At 31.4% G+C, this 15,317-nt stretch overlaps 1 long non-coding RNA gene across 1 annotated transcript in view; it reads left to right on the plus strand.

The window, feature by feature from the left end:
• The first annotated feature begins 950 nt into the window (after positions 1-950).
• The window catches only part of LOC145283545 (uncharacterized), a 50,253-nt gene continuing 35,886 nt past the window's right edge, over positions 951-15,317 (plus strand). The window contains exons 1-2 of the long non-coding RNA XR_013868634.1: positions 951-1,084; positions 12,760-12,815. This is a non-coding gene — a long non-coding RNA (uncharacterized LOC145283545). The remainder of the gene's footprint in view (positions 1,085-12,759; positions 12,816-15,317) is intronic.

Consider the following 15,317-nt stretch of genomic DNA (forward strand, 5'->3'; position numbering starts at 1 on the left):
GTCAACGACAGGTACTTTTGCTAATATATATATATATATATATTAATATATATACATATGCACATAAATTTATGAACAATACATAGGGTCCGAGCATTAGAAAGTCGTTCTAAATGTCACGTCCCCCTCCTGACGAATTCTTTTTCATTTGACCTCCCAGGAATGAATATTTTTATTATTAGACATTATTTGTTTGAAACAACTTCTTGATAAGAATATAATAACTAGTAGTTTTTGACTTTTAACTGGACAGACAGACAGACAGGCTTACAACTTTTCTATATATAATAGAATAATTACCAAAAAGTTCAATCATTGTTTATGTTAAGATGACAGAACTACGATCAAGGGGAGGTAACTTCTTTTCTGTTTCAGTCGAAGTTGTCTTTTACTTAGGTTATGTGCGTTTTCACATGGAGACGCGAGAAGGGGACGATACAGATGTTGGCAGGCGCCAACAAAGGGATAACTTTGAATAAAGATGGAGTTATTTTACTTTTATCAGTGATTGTTATGGTACATAAACTCAAGTAATATTAGAGTAAGACTGAAAGATTGTAGATGTTGCATCCTAGTAAATAAAATGTCTGTCAAGTCAACTGTCATTATCCTTATTTCTTCAACTATTGTCATTCATATGATACAACCCTAACCCTAACACATATTCTTCTTCAGGCATAATCTTCTGCAAGGCGTTAATAGTTATAATATGCGAACACACTCCTCCCCATTCATAATAGTTCCTTTGACTATTCATTCTAATCACAGTGCAAATATCTGCAGCCATGTCGGCCATCCAGTTAGTCTGGTTGCTTTCAAATATTTCTTTTCTTTTTTTTTTTGTGAACCAGCAAAATGTGACTGCAGACATTCATGATGTAAGATCGTTGAACAGATTTTCCATTTTATTATTTTGGTTTTTACTTCTCATCTCTGTTACAGCATATTTTGTGTTGAGCCACTGCATTAGCTCCATCTTGAAGCACCTGTACAGCCAGTTCCTGATAACAGACTCAACACATCGTACCTTTGCATGACATGTTAAAACACAAAAGAAAATTGGGTCTGTCTCACTTGTTATGAGGTAATGTTGATCAGTTTCGGTTTTTCACACGCATAAATATATATTTTTAAAATTCCAGACTTTCGGGTTCAGTCCGAATGGAAAGGTTTGGTTTAATAGCAAATTATATTAACTTATAAATATATTCCAGACATCATGTTTCCAACCAGAAAGCTCAAATTATTTAGAATACAGAAGAAATGATTAAAGTTTTGGAGTAACAATCTCTAACACATTCACATAATTATTCCAAGCAAACCAAGCTCATGTCAAGCCTTAGGTTGCCCAAAATAATTATAGTTAATAAATGTATTAGAGATTGTTATCCAAAGCATATGTATATAATATATAGAGAGAAGGAATTAGACACTTATCATAAGATACATCTTATTAAGTTAAAATATAATCTCTATATAAATAAAATGAACTCATTTTTTCCTGTCAGATTTTGACCTTAATAGGATTAAAAATCAAGATATTTCATGCAAATATAATATGCACAAACGGCAGAACAATATCTGAGGTGTGTTATAGACTTATTATTTCTCAAATTCCTCGATAATCTTAGATTTCTATACTTTTTCTGCTGAGAAGTCACGGCCAAAATCGGTTAAGATCTATGGAAGTGGTAAAATATTTTCTCTCTAATAAATTCCTCCTCCCCCTGCCACCACTTAACACCGTTTGGGGATCGTTCACAAGGAACAGTTGAGAAGAGAACACTGGTTTGGCTTCGTAGTTCTTTCATGTGAAGTTATTTAAAATCACTAAACTAAGCTGCAGTGCTCTGTGGTGTAGTGGTTAGCGTGCTGGACAATTCACATTATATTTTCACGTTCGCGCCGACCTACCGTAGTCGTTTTTTTTTTTTTTTTTTTTTTTTCCTAAACAACTGGAATGGACTTTTCTTGGTGGCCGAACTGTTAACGTTGCAGATGTTTTTTTTTTGTTTTTTTTTTTCACACTTTATTTTCCTACTTTTACTCATGACTCCGGGTTTGATCCTTCCTACTTACCTACCATAACATTTTTTTAAATCCCCGACCCCGTTCCGGAAACAAACACTCGGGCAACGCCGGGTACCCCCGCTAGTTATTAAAATATTATTTCAATACAGTAGAATACGACATTAACAATTAATAACAAATACAGTACAGTATATAATGCACATGTATATAATCAAATAACATTATAAATAACACTGTAAAGTGGGGCAAATACCATAACCAGGGGCCGAAAAAACATTGTATTTCACATCATAACCTAAAAAAAATGTATCCTAGGGCCACCGTATCATGGGAGGACCAAAACTGTCTGATTTTTTTCAGCATTGCATCTTTAGATAAACAAATGAAACGTTGCTTGAATTTTCCTTATTTTTGTGTCTCTTATATTCAATATTTAGAATTTTTGTTTTTGCAAGATTACAGAAAAAATTTCTTACACTGATTACAAGTAAAATTTATGCTGAAAATATTACCTTACATGAAATATTTTTTGCTTTTATTTTTATTTTTGGTAAAAATATTAAATGAATAATGCTTAATCCGATGATAATATCGTTAGTTTGAGAAACTTTCATTTTTTTTTTTGAGTCATAACAATGTTATTAACATGGGCATTAGGAGCTTTTTTCGTAATGTTCCTGAAATTTTTCTTTTTTTTATTTCTTATAATCTACAATGCTTTATTTTCATAAAAAAGGCAAGAATAAATTTGTGCTTATTTTTTTTTTATGTTTAAAACTATAACTTTAATAAAGATATTTTTTGTTTACACAAAATAAATAGATTTCCAGTAAGATTTTAAAATATAATAATGCGTTCATTATATTTCATAGTCATCCCTATATATAATAAAATAGCATAGTTTTTCTCCTAGGGTTGCCTTTCGGGTTAAAATGGCTAAAATTTACACTTTTGTGCTTATCAAATAAAATGATTTCTTGGATTTTTATAAAACTTTCTGAAAAGTTGTAACTAACTGATAATTTTGTTTGTCTATACTCCACAATAACTCTTGAGTGGGCCGCAGGGGCTCTTTTAGGGCCAATAAAAACACTCCATTTTGGGGACTATTTTACCATATTTGTCCAAAATTTTCTGTGTATGTCTATTTAGCAGTTTTTCATGGTGCTGAACTGAAATTTAAATATTTTAAGGTCTTGGGTAATTTTGAGGCTAAATGGGGGAGGGCAATGATGGATTTAGTCATTTCTTTTTCTGCAAGGTGCAGAACTCAAATTTACATATTCTAAGGCTTAAAACTGCACTGTTTGTTCATTTTCACCAGGATTTGATGTTTGCTGGGGACTTTTGGGGCTAAATGGGGGGAAGGGGGGCAAATGCTGAACTTAGTCATTTTTTTAAGCCTCATTCACTGTGCACTCACGATGGACCATGCATGCTTCACTTTGCATTTCTGATCTTTCCCGACATTACATTAAACCATTAACTATGCTACTATATTTATTCATCCACTACGCAAAAAGGCAAAAAAAGAATAAAGGTGGAGAGTTGTATGTTTTGGTTTCGATTTCGATTCTAGCTGATGGCACCCAATTCTTTATATATATACTAGCATGGGTACCCGGCGTTGACATGAAGTTCGGTTTGAAACGTGCCTGCTATACTAATCATTTTCATCATGCGTAACGTGGATATCCCCACAACAATTTCAAAAATAAAAGAACAGATAAAAACATGTAAACGTAATCACCCCCAAAAAGAAGTATCTGACCCCCTCTCCACCAGATATTTCGGCAGAAGGGATCACTGTCCTAAGAAAACTCACGATTTTGTGAACCTAAAAAATAACGCTTATAAACATTAATGCATGCGTTTAGTTTTTATTTTGGTAAATGTATAGTTTAGCAGCGTAAATTATTTTCTATACAAAAAAATATAAAAACTGTGTATTTTTATATAAAACCCATTGTTAGACCTAAAGGCTAAAATAAAACCAGAAAAAAATTTCATTTTTATTATTTTTTTATCATTTATATTTATTATTCGAGGCCGCTATATTGCTTTTAAAATTTTGCCTTTCTAAGGTTTGGCAGATTGGCCTTTTTAAGCTCTTTCATGAACTATGTTTTTGGGCACCATATTTTTTTCGTAATGAAAGAACGTAAAAAAGGCCAAATTTGGCTTTAAAAAAGCCAATCTGTCAAACCTAAAAAAGGCCAAATTTTAAACGTGTAAGGCGTACACATTTAGTCTAATAAAAAATGATAAAAAAACATAAAAATGATTTTTTTGGGTTTTATTTCAGCCTTTGGGTCAAATAATGTTTTTTATATAAAATTAAATAGTTTTAAACTTTTTTGGTCTGTCAAATAATTTACGCCGCTACACATTTACCTTTATTTTTTGTAAGGGCACTTTTTTACTGGCTTTTTTTTTTGTAAATAAAGGAAATTTTAGATTTGCTTTATTTGGGGGGGGGGGGGGCTTTTCGATTTGCTTTTTATTTGTCGTGTTATGTTTCTAATGTAATCCCCCCCATCAAAAAAAATTTGAATTTGTCATATTTTGGGGTTTGTTTTGTTTATTAGGTGAAAGTAGAGAATGGTCTCATAAAAAATAATCAAATTTATCGTTATTTTATGTTTCCAATGTAATTCCCGCCCCTCTCACCAGAAAAAAAAAACAAATTATATTTGTCAGATTTTGCCCTCCCCTTCAATCGTCAAACTTGAAAAAATGCTAGAGGTGACATGTCTCGTTAAATGCTTGGTGGCCAAAAAGTGGGTGCTCATTTTACGTTAAATTTATATAGAAAAGTGATCCTCCAGTCTAACATGTTTTTTTTTTCAAAATTTCTTCTCTCATAATATTTATAAAGGCTGTTTAAATGTATTAGGCTGAAAAAAAGTAGATCTCCATTTTTTTAGGGGTTAAACGCCGCTGAGTCACATCGTATAAAGTTAGCTTTTTAATTAGAAAATTAAGTTTGTAATCGATGAAATTAACGCGAAAAAAGAAAAAGTGTAAATTGTGGAATTTAGAGGGGGGGGGGCATTAGATCTTCAATTTTTTAGGTATTAAACGATGCTGGATTACATGGTAAAACTTTACTGATTTCTGTATTGCCATTTAAGGAATAAAACAAAACAAATGAAATCTTTTCAGTTTTTTCGAAAGTGTTTTTTTTTTGTTTGAATATTTTAAAAAATAAGAATAAAAGCCAAACATTTTTCTATCCACACGGAATTATTTTTCCACCTAGAAACTTAATGAAATTAGCAAATGATATTTGGTGAACGTTTGTTTTTTTTTCTTATGCATAGCATCTAGAGGCAAATAACTAAAAAAAAGTTTTAAAAAAAAGATCGCCATTGGAAATATTAACTCCAAAATAAATTAAATTAAATATATTATCAATATAATTGTTGCTTAACATTTATTAAATAACAATTTTAAATAGAATACTTAAAATAATTGTCTCGCTAAAACATTAACTAAGATAACGCTATTTAGTAAAATCGATTTTTCTTAATGTCATATGCAAATAAGGTGATCTCTTAATTGTATATTTTTGCCAGTATACTATATATAGAAATAAATGAAAAATTAAAGTAAGACACGTTTTGTATATATTAATCAAATTGGGAACAATCAAACAAACAGACAGGAATACGAATTTATATATATAGATTTAGTTTTAATCTCACTACCATATATTGGGTTCAATATGATAATCGATAGAAAATTGTCTCTATAATAATAAATACATAATCTGTATGAATTATACTATCACATTTAATCGTATCTTATGCCCGGGCAACGCCAGGCCACCTGCTAGTATATATATATATATATATATATATATATATATATATATATATATATATATATATATATATATTTTTATTTATTTATATTTTTAAGATATGTATCCCTTATAATATCGTCCAAATTGTTTCAATAACAAACTCGATGGAGTTATGTTTTCAGCTTCAGAGCCTGGTTGGTTACATTCGAGTGACCAATGAAAGAATCAGGTCACAATCATAAGTTTTGTTTGTTTGTTTTTTCTTTATGATCTTACACACGTTTTGCAACTCATAACGAAAAATAGTCTTTGTTCTGTTGGGTTGCTCTTCAGAGATTATTAAATATTTTTAAAAAAATAAGACACAAGAAAAATTTATATCCTGCTCAAAAGCAGTTTGAACTACTTATTAAACATCTAAAACTTTTGCATATGCAATCATAATATCATGAGGATCAAGTGCTATTAATCCAGTCCTAGAGAATGTATATGACTTACGGAATATGATTTATACAACGTATCATAAAGAACTACAAAGATTGTTAGGTCTTATAAGAACTCGTCAAAGACAACAAGAAGACGCTTATAATATTAGAATAAGGGAAATAACTCACAATATTTTGAATGAATTATATCCCCTAAACTCAGTAATTCTCTCTTTCACCTGATCAATCTACTTATTCGTTCATAATTCTAGCAATATTTATTTAGGACGTTGTGTACACACAAAAATAATTACTCTGCTTTCAAATTTTTTTCTAATTGATATGTATTCTATTATAACTTAGTCATTGTTTTCATCAAAAAAGAAAGAAAAAAATCTGTATTCCAAAAACTATAAATTAATCGAGTACTTTTATTTTTATAAAGAAAATCGTTTTTAAGCGATTACTGGTAATTCGTAGACATTACAACATAAATCTATCTTCTTTTTTTTTTTTTTACATGGGAGTCATCACTTATCAAGTCCTGAAGACTACTCAAGGATAAAGGTTAATGAATGTAAGGTGGTAGTGTAGTAATCGTTAATAGTGTAGATTGGATAGAATTTGGATTATTTAAGGGGACGGCTAAACACAAGAACTTGTTTACATTGGATTTGAAGGCTACCATGTTGTATTCAATCGGGAAGCAGGCCAGCGGAACAGTGTTCCCCAGGCGGACAGTTCTGGGAAAGAAGCTTTGTTTATGCAATCTGCGTTTAGATTTAAGCACAGATAGAAAGTGGGGGAAATCGTATATAGTGGTTGTAGGTTGTAGCTAGTCTAGTGTTTATTTGTGAAAATTTGGTAGGGGAGAACCATAGATTGGAGTTCAGTCGAGCACTTGCCATGAAAGTAACGATAGAGCAGAGACAGGCTCGAAGCTTAAATTATGTTGAGCTACCTCCCTTTGTTTGCGTTTTTTTTTTTTTTGTACATATATAGCTTGTTTTCAAAATGGAGGACAAAACAGGTGTTCTTTGGTTACTTATACAATTTTATTATCTTATTTAAAAATAAAACTACTTGATCAATTTCCGTGATTTTTAGAATATGATATTTTCGTTTCGTCACGGTACATGACATGATACAGATTTTTCTTTATTTTTAATTTTTATTTCAATATAGGGGAAATTCTGGACATGAACCAATGTTTTTTTTAAAGATAGTTTACTGACGCTCTATTGACAGGTGTTTCATACGGGAACGAATGTCAGACAACAACGAAAAGGGAAAAGATGAACAACAAAACTAGATTATATTTTGTTTTAGAGAAATTTCGATGAAATAGCTGGGTTATTTTCTGCATTATTGTTACCGGAACTGGTAACGATTCAAAATAATGTTTTTATGGAGTATTTGTATTTTGAAGCGATTTATTGAAAAAAAAAATACATATTATTGAAAGTATACAAATAAAAATAACAAAATTAGTCTTTATTTGCACTTTTAATGGTTTGTTGGTTGTTTTTGTTTTACGGCATATCAACCCTTTTTAGGTCATTTAATGCCGAATCCAGTGATTGTGAAGAAAAGGTTTTTAATAGAATATGTATATATTTTTTTCCAGTCAGTTTCTATTTTAACCCATAGTTGGGACCCTAACAGGTACTACCACTCCGGGTCAGAGTGGACCTGGGAGCAATGGCAATTAAAGGGTGGCTCCACATTCCCCAAAGCCCGCAAGCTGAGGCCTCATCATCGGATATAGCTTAAGATCATATCCAGGATCGGACTTTTAATGACAAAATAATGAAAATAAAAGTCTGATTTTAGAAATAAAAATTCTTTATTTGAAATTTTATGATAAATATGAGGTGCTTTCAATAAGTTTCCAGACTTTTTTGTATGGTCACTTTTATTGATAGTAAACACATGAAACTCTAGTCCCCTTCAAAGTAATCTCCCCCGGCTGCAATGCACTTGTACCATTCCAACAACTTTTGGAAAGCCTTATGGAAATCCTCTTGTGGGAGCGTGTCAATGACCCTCATTATAGCCTCTTTCATCTCCTCAGTTGTCTCATAACGACAGCCTCTAAGATTTTCCTTGAGCTTAGGGAATAGCCAAAAGTCACAGGGAGCGAGGTCTGGACTACAGGGGGGGGGATGAGGAACTTGATGTCCATCTTGGTCAAATAGTCTGTGACAAGGATGGAGCACTCTTGGAACAAACTTTGTGCAAATTTTCCGTATCTTCAGTTTCTCGCAAATTTACAATTTGTTTGTACAATTCCCACACTGACATCAAACTGCACTTCTTGTCTCCATAGACACACGACGGTCCTTATCCATAAAATTCTTTATTTGGCTAATCAACTCTGGTATTTTAACTTCCTTACTCCTCCCATGACTCCCTGCCTACCTTAAATCTTTTATGCCACCTAAAAACTGATGCTTGATTCATGCAAGATGGTTCAAAACAGTCTGAAGCATTCCATACGTTTCTGTGGCATTTTTCTCCAAACAGAATTTTATTGCATATCGTTCTTCTAAAGTGTCCTCATGCCCAGATTATCATTTTGAAATTTACCAGCTGTGACAATCAGTCTTTAGTGGAGTGTATTCCAATTCCTGCTGTAACTGTTCATTTGAAATTGATCAGTCATCTCATAAGATGTATAGCAATAACATACTGAATTTTCAAGAGTCTATGACAATTTTAAATGCCTGTAAAAAGATGTCTGGAAACTTACTGAAGGGTGCCTTCAGTAAGTTCCAGACATCTTTGTACAGCATTTAAAATTGTCATAGACTCTTGAAAATTCAGTATGTTTATGAAAGTATAGAAATAAAAATAACAAAAATTAACTTTGGGCAGATTTGTTTGTTAGCAATTAGGCCACACCATGCCAACCATCGCATTATACTAAACATGTCCAAAGTTTTATTTAATAAGACTTTTATTACTGTTTTGGTGATGCGCAGTTCATAAACTAAATCGTTTATGACTTTAAAAAATTGCAAAGAGTTGTCACCGGTTCTGGAAACAGGCACATGAGAAACAAGAGATGACATTAGCTGATTATAACCAATAGCTGTTTGAATACTTGATAACGATGACAACGATGACATTCTTATGTATGTCCTATATTTTCGTATGGGTTATGATATAAAGATGGCATTCGAAAATCTATCTGCCTTCTGAGTTCGGGTTACATGGTACTTTGTCATTAGTGTCGAGGCAGAACCTAGCTCCTTTGAATAAAGTGCCGAGTTGTTAACTTCGAACAACATAAAAACGGAAAAGGTGTAATAGACAACAAATAAATGCTACCAAAGGCAAGATAAGTTAAAAAGAAAAACAAGAAACAATTCAAAAAATTAAAGAAAGAAGCAGTTCAAAGAATTTTCAATCATTTATTATTATAGACAACAATTTTTTTAAAAAACTAAACAGTTCAAAGAATTAGGATTTTTTTGTGCTTATGCATTTTTGTTACCGTACTATTTTTTAAAATAGTATTTTCAAATTAAATTCAAGTTTTATGATTTTTTATTAAATTGTTAAGTGAAAATTTAAGAACAGTTAGAATGGCTTTCTAAATAATAACGGTATGATTTCAGAACGGTAACAAAAGTGCATAAGTACCTTTCTAAATAACGTTATGATTACAGCACGGTAACAAAAGTGCATAAGTACCTTTCTAAATAATAACGTTATGATTTTAGCACGGTAACAAAAGTGCATAAGTACCTTTCTAAATAATAACGTTATGATTTCAGCACGGTAACAAAAGTGCAGAAGTACCTTTTTTTTTTTAAATTCAACAGTTCAAAGAATTTACATTTTTATTAATTCAACAGTACAGAAAAATTACAATTTTTAAATTAGAGTTTTTAAATTAAACAGTTCAAGGAAATAGAATTTTTAAATTCAACAGTTCAAACTCCCTTAAGAATGCTTCCACCTTGTTATAGCAACCCCAAAACTTGCTCATACTGTTTATATCGATGTTGAAAGGATTAATGTTTTGCTGCGTTTATTCTAAGGAGTTAGGTTCTCCCTCGACAGTGGTTACAGACCCATCTTTCCTCAAACTCGGAACAAGGCTGGATTTTTGGACCCCATCTTTATACCATAACCCTTTTGTATGCATAAAATCCAACTTTCCAGCATTTGTACATTTTAGTTTTTGAGGACATTTATTTATTTATTTATTTTTTAGATGTCTACTCGGAACAGGAAGAGGCAATTCAAAACGTTCATTAAGTTTAAAAAAAAAAAAAAAGTCACACACTTTCCAATAATGATTGTTGAAAACTATTTATAAATGTTAGTGATTATTTTTATTTATTAAAAAAAATTCATTTTGTCAAAAAAAAGGTCCTTTTATAATCTTATAATGATTGCTTTCATTTATTTCAGAAAAAAAGTCCAAAAAAATGCTGTAACTCATTTCAAAATGGTAGTTATTTTGTAAAATCTAAAAAATATTTTAATTCAATAATTAATTTCTTTTTTTGTTTCTTTTTGTAATATTGTGTGAATTTAGTATGTGTTTTGCTTTTGCCAAACATTTCTTTGAAAACCTGAAGAAATTCCTGAATTATCTCTGTTTTGATTAGATTTTGCTAGCGTGAATCACAGGTTTCCTGCTTCATGCTGAATTTATGAAAGCATAAACTACATCTGTTTTCGCATATGAAAATAAATTGTGAAATAACTCTCATAGCTTAAATAAACTTCTGTTTTTAAAGGCAACTGGTTTCAACTAATAATAATTGAAAATAAATTAAATTAAAATGAATTAAATCAACATTAAATAATATTTCTAAATAGAATAATTAAAACAATAACATGGAGCTAATTATTAAAATAGATTTTCTTTAATTTAATCTGCAAATAAGGTTACTTCTTGAATGTAGATTTCCTTTGAATAAATAGGTTTTGTAGAAATCATGCTGAAAAGAAAGTGTATAAACGTCCATTTTCGATATAAAAATAATGTGTGAAACTGCCCTTTTTGTACATATTAATCAAGTCGTGAACAAACAGACAGACAGGAATACGACTTTATTATAATAGACTAGAGTAAAGAGAGTTTAGAGATAGTAATAAAGTGAATCCCTAAATATCATTGACAACATAAGACCTGGTAGGAATTTTCATACAAACTCAGGAAAAAGAATTCATCCTCAATCAGTGGTCAAAACGATTTTGATCACGTTTTCTAACAGAAAAGGCTCCATAAGGATAATGTAAGTTTTTGCATTAGCGCTAAACACATACTTTTTACATTTTTTACCAATAAATTGTGCATTTTATCCGTATCTAACATATTTGATTATATGTGAAGTCTACATACATGTCTTATTTATGGTTTTCATAGTTAATATGCTGTATTAAGATGCCTTTTTTGTTGAGCAAGCAACGATTACCCCACTATCCAGCAACAATGAGGTGGTTTACATGACAACCAAGAATGCTAACCTACTTTCTCAATGGTTGATTTCCAACTCCATTTTAGACACAACAAATCACTTCCTGCCCAAGTTTCCCTTTGTGGACAAAAACCACACTCGATGATCTGACAATCACCCATTCTCATGTTTGTAATGTCACAAAAGCCTAGACATCTTAAAAGCGTGTTGATCTGATCTCATCCATGCCATTCTATTAAAAAAATTCTTAACTAAACTTTTCAAATCTTGCTTTCCTGACTGCTGGAAAATTATTTCAGTGGTACTAGTTTTCAACAATTCTGATGAAAGAATTGATTCATTCAATTATCGCCCCCATTAGTTTCCTTCTTCTCTTCACCAAAATCATTGAGTTCTTAATTAATCAAGTACTAGTTCACCACCTTATAGATACTAAACTTCTTTCCGACATTATTGATTTAGGCAAGCTCGTTCTACTGCAAATATCTGAACTGTAATCTTTAAAGATATATATCATGCACTGGATAAGGCAGGGGAGGCAAGAGCAGTATCCCTAGAAATATCTAAGACCTTTTACAAGGTATGACATAAGTCTTTTCATGAAAATCAAATCATATGGCATTACTAGATGAAAGACAAGAGAAAAATCCAGGATATACTTAATGCTCGTACATTAAAACAACATGATATAAATGCAGGTGTACCACAGGGGTCGACACTTTGACCTTTATTATTCCTGGTATTCACAAATGACCTCCCTGATAAAATTGTCACTGAGATGGGTATATTTGCTGATGACACCATGCTCTATAAGAAACAAGGGGAAAATGAATGAACACATATCAATAACATAACTAAGGCAATGGCTGGAACTTTAGAAAATGACCTCCAGTTAATAATGGAATGTAAATGTAAATGGATGGTAACATTTAATGCTGCTAAGATTAAGCTTTTTTCCTTTAATAATTACAAGAAACTATCTCAACCACTGATTGTCATGACTAATAATAAACTACCTGAAATCTTTTCCAACTCCTTTGTTTAACATTCATAGGGAACATGAATTGGAACAAATAAATTAATGACATTACCAAGGTTGCTGCGAAGAAGGTAGGTTCTCTCTACTATGCTAGAAAATTACTTATACCTGAGAGTATCTTATATTTCCACAAAGTAACCATTTACCCATGCATGGAATATTGTTGCCACATTTGATCTGGTGTATCTGCATCTAGTCTCTCACTAAAAGTTTCCAGGCTACCAACCAAACTTTAAACTTTGTCCCATCACTGAAATGTTGCATACCTGCCCCTGTTTTACAAGTTTTTTTTAATGGAATGTGCTCTGACGAACTCAAAGTTATGCCCCTCAATGTAAATACCACTGACTCACTCGACAAGCAGCGAAATCCCACCCCTACACTATAGAGCCTCCTAGATTCGGGAAACTCTTCTACTCAAATAGTTTCTTTCCTTGAACAGTTAAACTTTGGAATTCCCTCTCTGGTTCCTAACTGTACTGACATGCAGAAGTTCAAGTGTAATGTGAACAGACATCTCTTTCCTCAACCTCTTACATAGTATCTTTGTAAATTTAGTCCCATGTCAAAGTGACACTGTTCCTTGTTGTCTTGGGTGAAACAACAGTAAAATAAATTTAGCATCTTTTATTAACGACTCATACATATTTTCCCAGAAATGTATGGAGTTTCTAATGACACTCTACGTGTTTAGAGGATTCCTCTGGTATTCTGGCAATGTTGATAGAATAAGAATATGCCATATCCATATTCTTCAACAGCATTCATTTCATCAAGTGAGGGGAAATTTCATAAAGCTAAAGCTCGTGCATGATGATGTTCTCTTACGACCAAAAGTTTAAATTCCGAAAAGCTAATGTCCTCCTCCAAAAGAATTTTGATCATAATGTTAGCCCTCCATGTTTGTTACTTGATCTCTGAGGACAGCTGAAGCACTTTTCTGACAAGTTTATCATGTCAAGATCCAGCCAGTACCAAAAATTGGGGTTAAACAAGTACAGATATGTGTGGAAGGCAACCATTAATTACATGTTTGACCAGGACGCGATGTCAACATTTAATGATTGTGTTATACAATGCAGGCAGCCACACTGTATTTTGTTTATTTTGATCTTTTTTTTTTATACTTAGACCATAGTGAATGTTGAAGGATATCCAATTTGGAGTTGTAAGCCATTTTACTTTTAGAAGAGAAGAGAAATGTTGGTCATATCAATCCAAAGGAGCTTTCAACTGTAAAAGCTTGCAGACGTAGACATAGAATAGAGTTTCCTGTTTGGTACCAATCCATAAACGTCTTGAATTGTAAAAGTTTGCAGATGAAGAGCAAAATTCCTTCTTATGTGGACACGAAAAATTATGTGCAGGAATTCTAAAAGAGACAGTATGTTTTATAGAGCGATTTCAGTTTCTGATTGGTAGATAGTAGATTGTTCTTCCATCTGATTGGTCAGTTCTTAACACTCTTCTCTATAAACGGAACCTTCTAATTGTTTGTAATCATACCCTAATTTATTATAGCAAAAATATTACAACATCCACTCTTGATATTCTTCAACAGCATTTGATTTATTTTTGTCTAGAATCCTGCATTAATAAATAGTAAACTATGCATTAATAAATGGTGACCCATGCATTAATAAATGGTGAACAATTTATTAATAAATGGTGAACCATGCATTAATAAATGTTGAACCATTCATTAATAAATGGTTAACAATTTATTAATAAATGGTGAACAATTTATTAATAAATGGTGAACCATGCATTAATAAATGTTGAACCATTCATTAATAAATGGTGAACAATTTATTAATAAATGGTGACCCATGCATTAAGAAATGTTGAACCATTCATTAATAAATGGTGAACTATTTATTAATAAATGCTGAGCAATTTTTTAATAAATGGCAAACCATGCATTAATAAATGGTGAACAATTTATTAATAAATGGTGAACCATGCATTAATAAATGGTGAACAATTCATTAATAAATGGTGAACAATTTTTTAATAAATGGTGAACAATTTATTAATAAATGGTGAACAATTTATTAATAAATGGTGACCAATTTATTAATATATGGTGAACCATGCATTCATAAATGGTGAACAATTCATTCATAAATGGTGAACCATTCATTCATAAATGGTGAACCATTCATTAATAAATGGTGAACAATTTATTAATAAATGGTGAACAATTTATTTATAAATGGTGAACCATGCATGAATAAATGGTGAACCATGCATTAATAAATGGTGAACCATGCATTAATAAATGGTGAACCATGCATTAATAAATGGTGAACAATTTATTAATAAATGGTGAACAATTTATTAATAAATGGTGAACAATTTATTAATAAATGGTGAACAATTTATTAATAAATGGTGAACCATGCATTAACAAATGGTGAACCATGCATTAACAAATGGTGAACAATTTATTAATAAATGGTGAACATTGCATTAATAAATGGTGAACAATTTATTAATAAATGGTGAACATTGCATTAATAAATGGTGAACCATGCATTAATAAATGATGAACAATTTATTAATAAATGGTG

The sequence above is a fragment of the Euprymna scolopes genome, chromosome 8, assembly GCF_053919585.1.
Source record: "Euprymna scolopes isolate OS-2025 chromosome 8, ASM5391958v1, whole genome shotgun sequence".
NCBI classification, from domain to species: Eukaryota; Metazoa; Mollusca; class Cephalopoda; order Sepiida; family Sepiolidae; genus Euprymna; species Euprymna scolopes.